General features: G+C 55.4%; 1 protein-coding gene across 1 annotated transcript in view; it reads left to right on the top strand.

The window, feature by feature from the left end:
• The first annotated feature begins 246 nt into the window (after window positions 1-246).
• The window catches only part of BCOR (BCL6 corepressor), a 96,682-nt gene continuing 79,711 nt past the window's right edge, over window positions 247-17,217 (top strand). Inside the window, exon 1 of the mRNA XM_055122478.1 lies at window positions 247-357. The gene's annotated coding sequence lies outside the window, so the exon portion shown is untranslated. The remainder of the gene's footprint in view (window positions 358-17,217) is intronic.

Below are 17,217 nucleotides of genomic sequence, written 5' to 3'. Positions count from 1 at the left end.
GGTGAGAGTGACCGCGCGGCGGGGTCGCACTCGCGAACCCCGAGGCGCTCGCGGCGCGCGCTCAGCAGCCGGAGGAGGCTGGCGGCGGGGGGTGGGGGGGTGGCGGGGAGGGCGGGGGCGGGGGCGGCGGCGGCGGGGAGGGGGCGCCGGGGGAGCGGCGGGAGCGGGAGCGGAGCGGAGCGCAGGCATCTTCCGCAATCCATTCATGCACTGAAGCGCGTGCAGAGCTGCTCGCTGCCATTGTTACTCGCGGGCGGTGTGGGAGCCGAGCCTCCACTCTGGCGAGAGATAAATGGCCTCTGACAGCCCCTCCTCGCCAAGAGAGCTCCTCGGATTTCACCGCGCGGCGGCTCTCAGGTCTGTGCCTCGCTCGCTTCCCGGTGAGAACCTTTAAATCAGCCTCCCGGCCCTCCCTCCTCCCGGACGCTGCCCCCCCCCCCCCGCCACCCCCCCCATCCCCGCCGGCACAGGGCCCGGCACACGGCGCGCTACCGCCGGCCCCCCCCCCGCCCCTCTACCTAGAGAGGGTCAAGGTGGGGAGCTGGGGGGGGACGACCGGGAGAGCGGGTGGGGGGGCCGGGGCGGGAGATCGGGGTGGGGGGACGAGGCAGCGGGCACTCCCTCCCGCTCAGGCTCCGCACCTCCTCCCCCCACCTTCTCCCCCCTCCCCAGCGGAGCCCCGCGCCCCGCCTCCGCGCCCACAAGATGGATCAGGCTACCGTGCGGAGAGCGGGCTGTAAATATTTAAAAAGTCTCGCGCGCGCCGGCGGTAATGGCTTTCGCAGTCGGAATGTGTGCTCGGAGAGGAGAGCCGCGGCGATGCGTGTGCGGTGTTGGGAGGCGGGCGGGGGGGGGCCGGTTCCGATGCCTCCCGCGCCTCCCCCCGCCCGCCCCCGTCCCAGGCCGACTGTGGATTCCGACTCCCCGGTTTCCCGCCCTCCGCCTTGCCCGCCGCCGCGCGTCCCAGGCTAGCGCCGGGCACGCCGGGCACTCGGGAACTTGAGCAAGGCAGGGCGACCGAGGGCCGGGCCGGGTGACCCGGAGCCAGTCTCCCCTGGGGCCGTCTCCTGAGGTCCCCGGTTGGGACGAGCTTGTCTCCCCACACACACCTCCTCCTCACCACCACCACCACCACCACCTCCCCTGGGGTCCAGGTCCGCTTCTCGCCAAAGCCCTTGAGAAGGGCGGGAAAAGCACCGGTTGGAGTCCCAGGAGTTTGGGTGGCCGCCCGAAGCAGGCGACGGAGTTAGGGCGAGTTGGGGGGTTGCGTTCTGCAGTGCAGCCCCGGGCTGGCGGGGAGGGCCGTGTGTTGTTTTTGCTCCTTTCCCCACGCCCCGCTGAAGCTGGGAACCACTCTCCAGCGATCCCAGCCCACCGGTCTGAATCTGAAAGTAGATTTGTGATTGCCGGGACCGAAACCCGAGGAGGCTGCGTGGAGAGATGGTGTGCGAGCGTGCGGGGGAGGGGGGGCGGGCTAGCGCCCAGGTTTTGCGGAGGTCACACGTGGACGTGGAGGGAGGGGGAGGTCATTGGCTTCTCTGGCGAGTGTGGGCCTGAAATCTAGGAAGGCTGAGCCCAGCCGGATGGAGGAGGTGGGGGAGGGGGGGTTCAGTCTTCGGGGCCGGGAGTGGCTTCCTGGGCCCCCCGCTGGGTGTGTGTCGGGCGAGGCTGTCGCCTCTGCCAACGGCCCCTCCCTGGCGGGGCGGGGGCGCCGAGTTGCCTCGAGCTGGGGCGGGCTGGGCGCCGCGGGTTCGCTCCGGAGGTTCGAGGGGTGTGGGCCCAGGCGGGGGCCCGCACCCCTCCGCTCCCTCGGGGACCGGCCAGCGTGTGGGTGCCGGCGACGTGTCGGGGCGCGTCGGGGCTGCTCTCCGCGTTGGAGCGCGTGGGGCTCCTGAGTCCTGGCAGCTCGGCGCTCTCGGCTTCCAGGGGCTGGTGCTGCGCCCTGCTCGCTTGTTTGTCTCGTGTGAGCCTCGTAAACCGCCCTGATTTATTACCCAGACTAAATGCTTAATTTGTGAATATGAAACAGATTAAAAGGGGCGGGGGGGCTGGAAGGGGGGCTCGAGGTCGGCATATTTTAGCAATCAGACCAAAGCAGCCCTGCAGATGTTTCAAATTTGTCGACATTTTCAGGCTCATGTGGAAAGCCAGCCCGAGTGGTCAAGAGGTCCTTTCTCCTTCCTTCAACCTGAGAACTTGGCAATGATCAAAAGGAGGTGATTAGTAGCTCCAGAGAAAAGTCACCAGCAGGCAAGGAGTTAACAGAGGCCACTCTCATTCACCTCCCGGCTGGAGAGGGGGGTGGGGGGAGCTGGTCACAAAGGCTGGAGGGCTCCTGGCTAAAACTGCCCCCAGTCTGGGGAGGCAACTTTGAAGAACAAAGTAGAGGATCCATTAAAAGTTAATTCAGTAAATAAACTTCACTGGCGATAAAACAAACACGAAAGATGGAAATCCCAACTTCCACCAGCCCAAAGATAATAAAAAATAAATAGTGTTCATGGGGCCTAAACACCCACTTGGCCCTTTGGGCAGCTCCCTCCCATGCCATGCCTTTCCCAGGCCGCCCCCTAGAGCAACCTCTAGCGTTTTTGTTGTTGTTGTTGTTGTTCATTTTTAATTTTTATCTTATTTGGTGGGGGGGGGTTGGGGGGTCACGCCGGGAGGTGCTGGGGAATTCCTCCTGGCTCCGCACTCAGGAATTACTCCTGGTGATGCTCGTGGGACCAATAGGGGATGCCGGGGATCGCACCCGCATTGGCCGAGTGCAAGGCAAGCACCCTCTCTGCTGGCCTATCACTCCGGCCCACTCTATCTTTGAAGACAGCTCAGGGATCCGGGCAAAGGCTTTGGACCTTGGTGCTCTGTAGGGGACTTCACACATCACATGGAAAGCAGGCAGGAAAGGGGGCCTTTGCCTTTCTGGCTTCCAGCCGCCCCAAGAGCAGTCATTTTCAAGAAAGGGGCCTTTTCTGGGGGCTGGAGGATGGTCTCCATGTGAGAGTATAGAAAAATCTGATGTGGGGGCTGGAGTGATAGCACAGCGGGTAGGGCATTTGCCTTGCACGCGGCCAACCCGGGTTCGAATGCCAGCATCCCATATGGTCCCCTGAGCACCGCCAGGGGTGATTCCTGAGTGCATGAGCCAGGAGTGACCCCTGTGCATCGCCGGGTGTGACCCAAAAAGCAAAAAAAAAAAAAAAGAAAAAAAAAAAGAAAAATCTGATGTGTTATTTCAAGGGCAGGTGGGGGAGGGGTGTAACTCATTGGACATTCTGGCCCCAGGAAGACTGTGGAGTTGGCCATAGTTCCTAGTGGCACGGGTAGATTCATCAGCCTCTGGACTCAGCTGGCCTCAGTAGCCCGTTGCCTGTACCACCTCCTGCCTTGCCCATCTCAGCTTCAGTGGTTAGCGGGTCTAGCCCACATGCTCTAGCTTTTTGGAGGCTTGGCCATTGGAAGGAGAAAAATGAATATTGACTAAAAAGAAGGCAACAGAAGATTCCTTTTCAAGCATCTTTATTCCACTCAAGAATCCCCTTTTGAGGGTTGTTTTCCCACTCCAAACTTTTCTGTTCCCCTTTTTTTTGCCGAGATACCATCTTTCTTTTTTTTTTTTTTCTTCAAAGTTGATTATGGCTCCTCTGTCTTGTCCTCAGCCAGACAAAGGCTTAGGGAAAGTCAAAGAACGTGTTAATTATATGTTTCTGGTAAACTGACTTTTCATTTCCCCCTAACACATTTAGTTGGCTTGGTGTTTAGTTTAACACTCAATTGCTGCAAATATGCTGCTTTAAAAAAATGCTGTCTTTATTAAAACAAATAAATGAATGCAAAGCCCTTTCTAATTTCAACCCGTGTGGGCTAGAAACAGAAGAGAAAACTGAAAGCGAGAGCAAGGGAAAGGCAATAAAGGAGAGAAGAGACCCAGGAAACACACACACACACACACACACACACACACACACACACACACACACACACACACACACACACACACAGAGCGAATTCCTCCCGCCCACCCTCCTCCTCCCTCGTGTTAAACTGGTCCATACAATTGTCCCCGGCTGAGCCCTGCAGCTCCCTGGCCCGTCTGGATTTTCCATCACTTGGCGCCTAAGGCGATCATTAGCTGAGAATGGACAACCTCCTGTACCTGCTGGCAGCCCATCACTTACCAGCCAGGGAGCTGGCTGCAGGCTCCTGCGAAGGGGCTGGGCCCCATTTGCTCACCCCGGGAGGGGTCCTTGGTTCTTGCCCCAGGTGCATTGGTGCCTAATTAAACTCTAAGCTGGGCCAGACACACTCTCTCTACAGAGGTGATCTTGGCCAGCTGGGAAGCAGGGGAGGAAGGGCTGCTGCTTATCCTAGGCCACCGCTGGTATCGCAGAGAAATGGAAATCGGAAGATAGGAGGGCAAAAGGAAACACCCCCCCACCCCCCCAATCACCCCCTTCCCACACACACCTAACTTAACAGTGGCAAAGAGGTAGCTTCAGTGCATGCTGCAGAAAATGACTCAGGTGCCCTTGTGACACTGGACTTATTGCTTATGGGCCTCGCGACCCCACCCCACCCCCGGCGCAGCAGCAGGAGATGGAGCTATAGAAACGGCAGGAGGTGAAAAGGAGCAGCCAGGCCCCCGAGGAGGAAGCAGGTGTGCAGCAGCGTGAAGCGGAACGCCCCCGTGGCAAGGCAGAGCGAGTCCTGGGCCCGCAGGCCCGAGACCCCTCTCAGGCCTGCGGCCCAGCGCCATCCAAATGGCCCCACCTCGGGCTGGAGCGATAGCACAGCGGGTAGGGCGTTTGCCTTGCACGCGGTTGACCCGGGTTCGATTCCCAGCATCCCATAGGGTCCCCTGAGCACCGCCAGGAGTCATTCCTGAGTGCAGAGCCAGGAGTAACCCCTGTGAATTGCCAGGTGTGACCCAAAAGGAGAAAAAAAAAAAAGGCCCTGGAGGGAAAGGACAGCCAAGGAGGGGGCCACTCTGGGCTGGATTTGAGCCCAGCTGAGGAAAGGGGTTGGCAGGGCACAAAACATTAGCCTTTAGCTCCGAGGGACTGGAAAAGTGGAGTGGGGAGAAGAAATCCACAGAAAGTGACCTCTGCTTTCTAGAAAGATCCAGGGTGCTCTTGGTCACTCCACAACCCACACAGTTCTCATTGTTGAGCAGTGAGGTGCTTGCTGGGTGCCAAGGCACTGTGCGGGGGCCATCTGAGGCCACACACACACACACACACATCGGGGCCTGATGTGAACCAGCTGACAAAGGTCCCAAGGGCCTATGCAAGGGCCAGGTGACAAAGGTCCCAAGGGACTGGGAAGGAAAGGGTTTGTGACTTGGGAAAGCAGCCGCAGCCAGGCGAGGAGTCTGCTCCTAGAAGTGGCCAGGCCGTGGAGGCCACATCCGGGTCCGGCGCTTCACCTCCCTTGGCAGGGCCTGTCTTGGTTTCCCAAGCCCTGCCCGGGGGAAATGAATGTGAGGCCGCTGGAGCTCCTTCCCCGGCCCCGGACAAACAGACGAGCAGAGCTGATCCCCCAAAGCTCCTGGACAAATGTAGGCTCTCGGGGGAGCTGGTAAGGGAATACCGCCTCCCTTAACAAAACAAACCCGACTCTCTCCCCGGTTTCACACGGCCGAGGCTCCCAGCAGAGAAGGGGGCCGCGCCTGACTTCGGTGCTCCCCACCCTGAGTCTTACCTGCCCTCCCTCTGGGTGGGGGGGGGCGCTCACAGGGGGATCACAGGTGCCCTCCCCACAGCCATCTGGCCTCAGCCCAGCCCCGGCTCTTGGTTTCACTAAGCAGAGGCAGAGCCCGCTGGAACCTTCAAAGCACATTCCTCAGCACTGAGGGAGAGCTGTGGGGAAGCGCAAACACACAGGCCGCCCGTTCGCAGGGGCAGTTCAGCTTACAGAGTCTGTGGGCCAACAGGGCTGGCCCAAGTTCAGTCAGACGTGCTGGCACGGCGCCAGCCCAAGCTGGCAGTGTGCCCTGTCCAGCCCACCACTCAGGCCCCCAGACCTGGGCACACCCTCACTCACAGCAGCCCTTTCAGCCCGCCCGCTCCCTGTTCAGGGGGCGGCTTACAGAGCTCCCGGCCCTCCCGCCACCCCTTAACGCACAGTGGGTGCGTTACCAGCGGGCCAGCCCTCCGCCCCCCGCCCCCCGCCTAGGGACCTACCTGGTGCGCAGCCCCCCGCATGGCCAAGAGTGATGCCCGCGCTCAGAACCCGGAGGCAGCCCGCAGCACCACGGTGTGTGGCACCAAAGCAGAGCAGCCGCGCTCCGGGTGCTCTCCTGACTGGGAAGCGCTGCTAACTGCAAATGAGGGCCGCATAGGTCGCCAGTAAGAGCACAGCAGGTTGCATGGTCCTTTAGAGGGGGTGTTCATTCGAAGAACGTTCTATTTTTTTTTTGGGGGGGGGGGAAGCGGGGTTGCCCACAACTGGTGGTGCTCAGAGGTTACTCCCAGCTCTGCACTCAGGAATCGCTCCTGGTGGTGTTCAGGGCACCATGAGGGTTCTGGGGATTGAATCCTCGTTGGCCATGTGCAAGGCAAGCACTCTACCCACTGTACTATCTCTCCAGCCCCGGGGAACATTCTATTGAGAGTCCCTAGTCTGTCTGGCACTGGACTGGTGACTGGTGACTGTAGCGGTGGTTTGGGGGCACCGCAGCCTACCAGGACCCTGGTATCCCCACGAGCTTAGGCCTCCCCAGAGCTGCAAACCTCACGTGTCCATCCTAACGTTAACCCCACGTTCCCAGAGAGCCACCTGAATTTTCAAGGCAAGGGGCCGGGGGTGGGTGGGGGGTGGGCGTTGCCCCCTTTCCACTTCTTGCCACCTAACAAGATACCCCCAAACTCTGAGCAGGGGTAGAATCCTCGGTCTTGTACGTGTGAGGTCCCAAGCACCACCCCCTGGCACCACAAAAGCCAGGTTTTGCCCCTTTAAGCAGCAGAGCCGCTGAATAGGCAAATAGCTGAACTGGGAAGACAGGAGTCCTGTATTGCTTTCCTGGGGTTCCAGCCAGCACAGGGGGCCGCAGGAGGCTCTGTCTGCGGAGTACAGAGAGGAGGGAAGTCAAGCCAGCCCCCATACCTCCAACCCCAATCCCCACGCCTGCGCACTTGCTCCCCTGTCCCGGATAATCTATTAAGGCTAATTCTTGTGGGTTTTTTTTTCCCCCAGGACGAATTAAAAAATAATTAATTTTATTTTGAAAAATTCCAAATCCACAAGAAAAGAAAAGGCAAGAACAGTACAATGAACACCCATAGATGAAGGCAGATTTTCAAAAGTGCTATATTTATTCAACACGCCTACCCTTGGAAATAATTCAAAACCCCTTCAACGATCTGAATTAATTTCACTTTATCTTAAAATGTTACTTAGGAATACTTTGCCCTCATAGTTGCTGGCATGTTCATCCTCCCTCCCTCCAGCCTCCAGTACCTTATCTGCAACGCCTGTTCTAGAAGGCGTTTAATCAAACTCGTGGAGGGGCCGGGAAGATGATGCAAAGGGCTGGATCTCGTACTTTGCATGTGGGTGCTCTGGATTGATCCCCAGCGCTTCATGGCTCCTGGGTGCCATGCTGGGAGTAACCCCTGAGTACCACTAGGTGTGGTCCCAAAACCAACTAAAGAAAGCCTCTGGGATCCGGTGGCAGAGTGTAAGATGCTGACGCCTCTAAGGTGCTATGCCTTGGCAGTTGTTCCTTCCATAAATGGTGGTTAATGTGCCAGGATTTGGAGAGAATTCCATGCACATAGAGCATAAAAATAGCATCCGAGGGGCTGGGGTGATAGTACAGCTGGAAGGACTCTTGCCTTCCAAGAGGCTGACCCAGGTTTGGTTCCCAGCATCCCATATGGTCCCCCAAGCCCACCGGGAGTCACCCCTGAGCACGGCCGGGTGTGACCTCCAAACTAAAATAAATAAAGCTTTAAAAAACAGCACTCGGGGCTGGAGCAATAGCATAGCGGGTAGGGCGTTTGCCTTGCACGAGGCCGACCCGGGTTCGATTCCCAGCATCCCATATGGTCCCCTGAGCACCGCCAGGGGTAATTCCTGAATGCAGAGCCAGGAGTAACCCCTGTGCATTGCCAGGTGTGACCCAAAAAGCAAAAAAATAAAAATAAATAAAAAACAGCACTCTACATTTAGAAGGTGCTTAATTGACAACAGGGAAGGAGACTTCAATACAATTGGTATTGGGGCCAAAGGGATAGTACAGTGGAGGATGTCCTTGCCTTGCATACAGCCTACACTCCACATACCATGTCCCCTGAGCTGTGCCAGGAATGATTCCCCGAGTGCAGAGCCAGGAGTAAGCCCACCTTGCCCCCGGCACCTGGGGCTGTGGCCCCAAAACAAAGAAACAAATAAAGTAATCTATGTATCAACTTTGCTGGGTGATTGCACATTTCACTGAGCCCTGAGGTTTTTGGGGTTTGATTGGAAGCAGAGAAAGTGAAAGCCTGGAGGAGCGGGAATGGAGCTTCCGAATGGTCCAGCTCTGCTCTTAAAGGAGCAGAACAGTGGAGAAGGGGAGGGCGGCTGAGAGGCTGCTTCCAGTGGGCAGTTCCCAGTTTTGAGAGTTTCTGGCTATGTTTTTATTTTGGAGCCACACCCAGCGGTGCTTGGGGCCTGCTCCCAGCTCTTTGCCTAGGGGTTGCTCCCAGTGGTGCTTGAGGGTGGTCCCAGGGGCTTTTCTCCTTCATGTAAAGCATTGCTCAGCAAATTGAACCATCTTTCCAGCCCTAGCCTGGCTTATTAAAAAAAAAAAACTGGGTTTGGGGCTGGAGCGATAGTATAGCGGGTAGGGCGTTTGCCTTGCACGTGGCTGACCCGGGTTCGAATCCCAGCATCCCCATATGGTCCCCTGAGCACCGCCAGGAGTAATTCCTGAGTGCAGAGCCAGGAGTAACCCCTGTGCATCGCCGGGTGTGACCCAAAAAGCAAAAAAAAAAAAAAAAAAGATACTTTTGAGACCCGGAGAGAGAGTGCAGGGGTTAAGGCACTTGTCTTGCATGTGGCTGATCCCAGTTTGATTCCCCGGCATCATCATATGGGCCTTCGAACCCCTCCGGGAGTGATCCCTGAGCACCGCTGAGTGTGGCCCGCCCTCCAAACAGTGTTAAAAAAGACATTTGTATAGGGGCCACAGAAATAGTGCCGGGACTAAGAGGCTTGCCTTGCACACGGCTGACCTCTGTTTGACCCCCAGCACCACAAATGGTGGTTCCCCCCAGCACAGAGCCAGGAGTAGCAACCAAGCACCCCTGGGTGTGATGCAACCCTTTGCCCAAAGACAAAGACAAAAACAAAAACAAAGAAAGATGTCAGTAAGACATGGGGGAGGGAAGTCGCACAACCAGGCCCCTCTTTGCTAGCTTGGCTCGTTGCTGACCCGCTAGAAGAAGCATTCTCAAAAAAGGAACTAGATTCCATTTTAGGTACAGGGCCCAGAAGAGCGTGTTTCTTCTTCACAGTTTTCCAGGCTCTACATCGAGGGTCCAGGGGGCAAGAGGGTGCGGTTCCCAGGAACTTCCTCTCTCTCCTCTCATAAGTCATACGGGCTCTCCAGGACCTCCTGCCCCCAGCCCCGAGCTGTCCCAGATGCTTTTCCATGACGGACACTTTGAGTAGTGCGCATTGAAGGGCCAGAGGAGAGTGGGTCCTGGAAAGATACAGACCTTTGTTTAAAGGTTTGCTTCGCTCCGTGCTATAAAGCCCAGTGCCTAATGCTAGGCTTTGGCGGCTGTAATATCTGACCTTGACCTTGTGTTGTGTTGTTTCTGCCATATAATTTAATTGATGTGTGATGCTGGTGTGGTGCCAGGGAGCCGAACATTCTGACGGCTCTTGGTAGCCACCTAAGGATCCTTTGAAGTTTCCCCCAAGTGAACCAGCACAGGGTGAAGCCTCCGATTTGGGGTTTAACACTGAAGCTGGGTGACACTTCCCTTGCAAGGTGCTAGCTAGATCACTGCCAACTTGTCAGCACCCCGGGGGCTGCAGAGGGGCTTCCTGAGAAAGAAATAGTCATCCTCCAGGTAGACAATCAGAGGTCTGATTGGGGACTTTTCTGCCCAAAATGGGCCTCCTCACTCCTGTTCCCTCCTTTATTTCCATGCTTTTTTTTTTTTTTCTTTTTGGGTCACACCCGGCGATGCACAGGAGTTACTCCTGGCTTTGCACTCAGGAATTACTCCTGGCAGTACTCAGGGGACCATATGGGATGCTGGGAATCAAACCGCGTCTGCTGTATGCAAGGCAAATGCCCTACTCGCTGTGCTATTGCTCCAGCCCCTCCTTTATTTCCATGACTGAGGATTGCGCATGCTTAAGGCTCTCAAAGCTCTTTTCTTCCTGGGGATTGGGGGAGTGAGGTGAGTGGAGGAGGTACACCCCATACCCCATAATGCTCAGAGGTTATTCCAGGCCCTGCACTCAGGAATCATTCCTGGCATTACTCGGGGATCGAACCCAGGTCAGCTGTGTGCAAGGCAAAATGCCCTACCCGCTGTGCTATCACTCCTGCCCTCTCACGTCCCTCGAGTTGCAATGTTTGCTGGCACTTACACACGCCGTTTATGGTGCTTGCACACACTTGCTCTGCTGCCCCGTCCCACTTGGCTGTAGGCCGTGGGGTGTGTGCCGTGGGCCTGCCAGGCAGGTGCTCTGCTGCTACTTCCGGGGCCCCAAATGTGTTTGCTCCTTGGCTTTGCCAAGTTCCACACATGGGTCCACTCTGTCATACAGCTCTCATCCTTCGCGGATGGATATCTCCGCTCTCTGGGCCATGGTACGGGTCTGAGGGGGTAGAGGGATTTGTTTGTTTGTTTGATTGGCTTGGTTTTGGAGGGCCACACCCCGCTGTGCTCAGGGCTTCCTCCTGGCTCTGCACTCAGGAACCACTCCTGGCAGGACTCAGGGAGCCATATGGGGTGCTGGGGATCAAACGTGCATTGGTCACGTGCAAGGTAAGTGCTCTACGGACTGTACTATCTCTCTGGCCTTAGAGGGACTTTTCTGGGGGCAGAAAGCCGCAGCCTTCGGTGCTGGGGGGGGCTACTCCTAGATTTGTGGGGGGGGGAGGTCACTCCCAGTGGTGCTTGGGTGATTGACCATGCTGTGCTGGGAATAAAATGCCAGCCTCGGGGCTGGAGCGATAGCACAGCGGGTAGGGCGTTTGCCTTGCACACGGCCGACCCGGGTTCGATTCCCAGCATCCCATATGGTCCCCTGCACACCGCCAGAAGTGATTCCTGAGTGCAGAGCCAAGAGTAACCCCTGTGCATTGCCGGGTGTGACCCCAAAAAAACAAACACAAAAAAACAAAAAAGAAAGAAAAAAAGAAAAAGAAAATGCCAGTGTCCGTCTCTCCCGCCCATCATTGACTCTGAAGTCTGCAACAGAGGTTCCCAAACTTATTTTGCTTGCCGCCACCTTTGGGGAGAAAAAAATCACTCAGCATACCCTGCCTCCCCAAATATTCCTTCCTTTCTTCCCTCCTCCCTCCCTCCCTCCCTCCCTCCCTCCCTCTCTCGCTCATTCCTTCCTTTCTACCTTCCTTCCCTTTCTTCTTCCCTTCCTTTTTTTGGTGTATGTTTTGTTTTTGATTTTGGGATCACACCTGGCAGTTCACATGGGCTACTCCCAACTCGGTGCTCAGGGGTGACTCCTGGTGAGGCTTGGGAGACCATATGTGGTACAGGGGATCAAACCTGGGTTGGTGTCATGCAAGGCAAGTGTTTTAACCCCTGCTGTTCTATCACTCTGGCCTGGAAACGTACCCTTTATTTTGCAGGGGTGGGGGGTGGGGGGTGGTGGCAGTGGTGTGTGTGTGTGTGTGTTTGAGGCCACACCTGCTGGTGCTCAGGGTGCCTGAGATGGAATCTAGGTCAAGGCAGGCCCCTCTACTCGCTGTATCACTCTGGCTCCCGGAAATCCACTTTCTTGAGGTGAACAAATAAAGCTCTCTCCAGTCACACCCAATGCACGCCCCCCCACCCCCACCCCCGCTCCAGCTTTGGGGTAGGGGGGATGCAAATTGAGTTCAAGAAAGCCGACAGGGTGTGGGTCTGGCTCACTTCAGGAAACACGGCCACTCTGATCCACACTCAGAGCTTGCACCCTCTCAGCGCGGCTCACATTCCATTGGCGAAAAGGCACCGTGTGGCCTGACATCAGCAGGCCGTGGAGGTCCTTTCCACCTCGGCGGGGGTGAATTGCTCAGTCACGTGGCCGAGGGCGTTGGCGCAGGGCGGGGTGAAGAACTGGGAACAGTAATGCAATCTGAAACAGATGGTCCAAACTAAAACTATGTGTCTCTAGCTATGACATTTCTACATTACATATATCAAATGATATCACTGCTCTCGTTCGGATCTTCTGCTTTAGATTACATTTAAATAAATCCAGGCAATAATTACATATTAGCGGCCTTGGAGGTGGTTCACTATGGGAGCAGACGCTTCTGGGTCATTGCCACCCGCCCTGGGAGCCCCGGAAGGCTCCTGGGACATCCCCAGGTTGAGAGAGAAGGAATCTCTTGTGGCTCTCCCATCTTCGTTTCTGAACTAATAGAGAAGGGATGGTGCAGGTGGAAAAGACCAGAAGACATCCCGGACCCTGTGACCTGTCCAGCCTCTCCTCTGAGCATGATGCATAGTCCGGAGGAAGACCGAGGGCCCCACTGGGTCCCACTCTAGTGTAGCTGGGCCCTCCCTGGCTATCCAGGGTGGATTTTGGGCATTGTAAAGGGACATAGGATATAGGGGCATAGGATAAAGATTCCGGTTCTTTTTGGGAGGATGCAGGAAGTGGTTGGGCCATATCTAACAGTGCTCAGAGGCTGCTCCCTGCTCTGTGCTCAAGAGTCATTCCTGGTGGTGCCCAGGGGACCATACGCGGTGCAAGGAATCAGATCAGAGTCAGGCACATGTAAAGCAAGCACCTTACCCACTGCACTATCTCTGGCCTGTTTTGTTTGGGGGCGCCACACGCAACGGTGCTCTGGGCTTACTCCTGGCTCTGTGCTCAGGAAAAGCTCAGGAAACCCTATGGGGTGCTGGGCATTGAACCTGGGTTGACCACATACAAGGCAAGCACCCTACCTGCTGAACTATTGTTCCAGCCCTAGAGTCCAGCTCTTCTTTTGCAGCTTCTTGACCTCACTCGTGCCATGCCTTTCTCCTGTCATTCTTGAATAATGTGTGCAGGATTCCGTGTTTCTTGGGACAGCTCTGAGGCCTTTCTGTCTCACCCCCAGGGCTCTGCCATCAGCCACATCCTGGAACCTGGCCCTTGGCTACAGGCAGGAAAGTTTGTGGTTCGATTGGTTCCCATGGCTAATGGGATCTAATCACCTTTGCTCTAAGCGATTCCAATCAAAGAAATCCATTGGCTAAAAATCCAAGCATCAAGATCCACATCTTGTAAGCAGAGAGCGTGGCGCACCACGATTGATGTTTTAAAGGAGGGTTCCGAGGGGTATCAGACCAGCTTCTACTTGGGAGGAGTCTGGCTCCTGTCCCCAAAAGTGCAGAAGGTGATCCATCAGTGACTAGCCCTTGCCTGGTAGTGGAAGGGCCAGCTGCTTGGGATTACCTTCGAACCTGAAACTGTCACTTGGTCTCTGATTTCACTGGCCCTTGGTCTGACCTCACTGAGTCCATCCTGAATGTGTCTGTATCTGCATCTCCCTCCTGTTTGGTTATTTGCCTCGTCCACACACAGCTTTTCCCAGCTCTCTCCCTGAGGCCCTGTGATGCTCTGTTTCCCATGAGACGAGGGTGATAATGAGGGTGACTGATTTTTTTTTTTTTTTGCTCATTTAGGGGGCTTGCACCTGGTGGTGCTTAGGGCTTACTTCTGGCCGTGTGCTCAGGAGTTACTTGTGGTGGTACTAGGGGTCTCTTGGCAGCGCCCAAGATTGAACCTGGGTCAGCTGAGGGCAAAGCAAGCTTAACCCTCGTGCTATTTCTCCTTCTTTGACTTTTCATTGTTTGAGGCAAAAGGTCCATACAGGAAAGCCCAGATTGTTACTGTAGGGCTGGATAAGCACTTCCATGTAGAGTATCCAAATCATGAAACCAAACATCATGAGTACCCCAGAAATCAATTCCTGTCTTTATCCAAGGACCATACCCCAAAGATAACCGCTGTCTTACCTCCTAATAAATGGATTAGCCTGATTTGGTGCTTGATAGAAATGGAAGTAGTAATGGGAACTTCTTGTGGGCGTGCGCGTGGGTGCGCACGCGTGTGTGTGGTGTGTGTGTGTGTGTGTGTGTGTGTGTGTGTGTGTGTGTGTGTGCGCGCGCGCACGCGCGCTGAGGATCAAGCCCCGTGCCTCACACTTGTGAGACCTGTGGTCTACTTCTGAGCCACATCCCCTGCCGTGTCTGACTCCTCTTGTTCCACATTATACTCACGAGATCCGTGCATATCGCATGAAACGTGACTCATTCATTTTCCTTGCTGGGGTAGAATTTCACTGTGAATATACCAGATTGGATTGATCTGTTATACTGTTGATGGGCTTTAGGGCTATTCCCAACAGTGCCACTAGGAACACTTGTGGGCCTTCGGGTGACTAGAGGGACATATCTCTACTGCTGCATGCGTGCCCTCAACTTGAGTTGTTGGCTCTGTTCAGTTTTGTTTGTGTGTGTGGTGCTGGGGATCGAACCTAGGGCCTCACGCATCCTGCTCCAGTGCTCTACCATAGAGCTACATCCCCAGTCAGCCTCTGTTCAGCTTAAATAGATTGTGCCAGTGCTTTCCCAAATAGTTGTGGCCGTTTCCACTCTTACAGTTGTTTATGAACTTTCTTGCCAGCTCTTGGAATTTTCTCTTTTTTCCTTTTCAGCATTCTGGTTGGACCTGTTAGGTTGTGTGTGTGTGGTGGTGGTGGTGGGGGGGGTGCACATCCAGCTGTGCTCAGGGCTTACTCTTAATGCGGCACTCAGGGATCATTCCTGGCTGTGCTCCAGGGACCATATGGGATGCCGGGGATCGAACCCAGGTCGGCCATGTACAAGGCAAGTACCCTCCCTGCTGTACTATCGCTCCAGTCCCGCTGTTAGATTTTTAAGCTCCAAAAGGGCAGAAACAAAGTATTTCTCTCCCTTTAACATTCATCCAAGTGTCTGCTAGAAAGACGTCATGGGGAAAATGTTAGCCGAAGCCCCGGGAAGGAAATACTCGCCTGTGGTTTTCTTTTAATTTTCAGGAAAATCGGAAATTTGGTCCTTGATCGTTCATGACAGTCGCTCTTGGAAACTGAGAAAATTAAAGTTGAGATTGTGCTTGGGGCCCCCATCCGCCTCCAAATCTGGTCCTTCTGTGTGCCACAAGCCATCCACTCTCCCCGGGGCCAGCACTCGGCTTCCCTCTGCCGTGGGATCTCCGCACCTCCTCCGTGGAGCCCCTCCCAGTCTCCTGGAGGCCACTTGGAGGCTACATTCTCCCAGTGGCCTCTGTGCTGATTGTCACAGCCACAACACTTATCTCCTGGTTGCACTGAAACCTTGGTATCTTATCTCCTCCATTCAGTTGGAAGGTGGTTGTTGTCTGAAGCAGGAACCCAGGCCCTCACACAGAACGGCCATGCACTCAGTGGGGCCTACACTAGACTCCATCCCTGGCCTCACTTGTAAGTTCTTAGACACGAGGAACCACAGGATTCAGTTAAGTGGCTCTGTCTCTCTCCCTTCCCTCTTCCCCTCCCCCTCCCCCAGTGGCCCCCACCGCCACCCCCATACACGTATGAGCACAGCACACACTAGTTATCCACAACCCAGACTTTTGAATTGTTTTTTGGTTTGGGGGCCACAGCCGGTGGTGTTCAGGGTTTACTCTTGGTTCTGCATTCAAGGCAGCCTCAGGGGACCATATAAGAGTGCCAGGGATTGGGGCTGGAGCAATTGCACAGCAGGTAGGGCATTTGCCTTGCACGCGGCCAACCTGGGTTCGATTCCCAGCATCCCATGGGGTCCACTGTGCATCGCCAAGTGTGACCCAAAAAGAAAAAAAAAAGAGTGCCAGGGATCGAACCCGAGTTGGCGAAGTGCAAATGCCCTACCCACTGTACTATCTCTCCAACCCAACAATGCACTTTTTCGGTTTGTTTTAGTTTGGGTCACACCCAACAGGACTTAGGACTTACTCCTGGCGGCTCTGCTCTCAGGGATCACTCCTAGAAGGGCTGGGGACCCTCTGCCTTGGCAGGAATTGAACCTGTGTTGTCAGCAGTCAGCAAAGCAAGCGCACAACCCACTGTACGATCTCTCCGGCCCCGTGACGTCCTTATGGATCATATCCACTACCATTAAATTCTCTTTCCGTGGGTGCGAGTGGAAGGCTTCATAGATGTTAAGGGCCGGAAAGTCGGCATTGAACTAGAAGACTACGAGTCACAAGTCATTTCCTGACCCTGGGTATATTTTGAAGAAAAGTTGCAGGTCCCCTTGGATGGTCTAGAAGAATCTGGTTGTGGGGGCAGTGTGAGGAGACGGGTCAAAGGGCCGGGGTCTATGGTTTGCACGTGGGAGCCCTGGGTCCGAGCTCTGCGACCCTGGGCTGTGAGCCACACACAGAACACATCCCAAAGAGCAGAAGCCCCGGCTGGTTCCTCTGCTGACCGTGTCACCGCGCTGCGAGTGCAGAGGCCTGGCCCCACGCCCAAAAAGGGTTGACTCAGGAGCCCTGGGTGGGGCCTGGAAATCTCTATCTTTAACACTCACCACAGCTGACTCTGACGCACAGCCAGCTTTGGAAACTAGTTGAGTCTGAAAAGAATGTTCTCTTCTAGGAAGTGCGAAAATGTCAGGGGCAGCACGGTGAGCCGGGGCTGTGATATCATGGTTTAGATTTAGAGACTCTGGTCTTCTACTTAATCGCGTCTGTGAGCCTGGCAAGTTGCTCAGACTTAGCCTCCGTCTCGTCTGTGAAGTAGGAATAACACCATGGGTCTGGTTGTTATTTTTATTTCTTTTCTTGTTTTCTTTTTCCGGAGGGGGGGAGTTGTGCTTTGGGCCACACCCTGCATTGCTCAGGGGTTACTCCTGGCTCTGAGCTCAAGGATAACTCCTGGTGGGCTCAGGGGATCATAGGGGACGCTGGGGATCGAGCCCAGGTTGGCTGCGTGCAAGGCAAATGCCCTACCTGTTGTACTATTGCTCCAGTCTCTAATTTTTT

The sequence above is a fragment of the Sorex araneus genome, chromosome X, assembly GCF_027595985.1.
Source record: "Sorex araneus isolate mSorAra2 chromosome X, mSorAra2.pri, whole genome shotgun sequence".
Classification (NCBI taxonomy): Eukaryota; Metazoa; Chordata; class Mammalia; order Eulipotyphla; family Soricidae; genus Sorex; species Sorex araneus.
The sequence above is the reverse complement of the archived record's forward strand: the minus strand, read 5'-3'. Positions and strand labels throughout refer to the sequence as shown.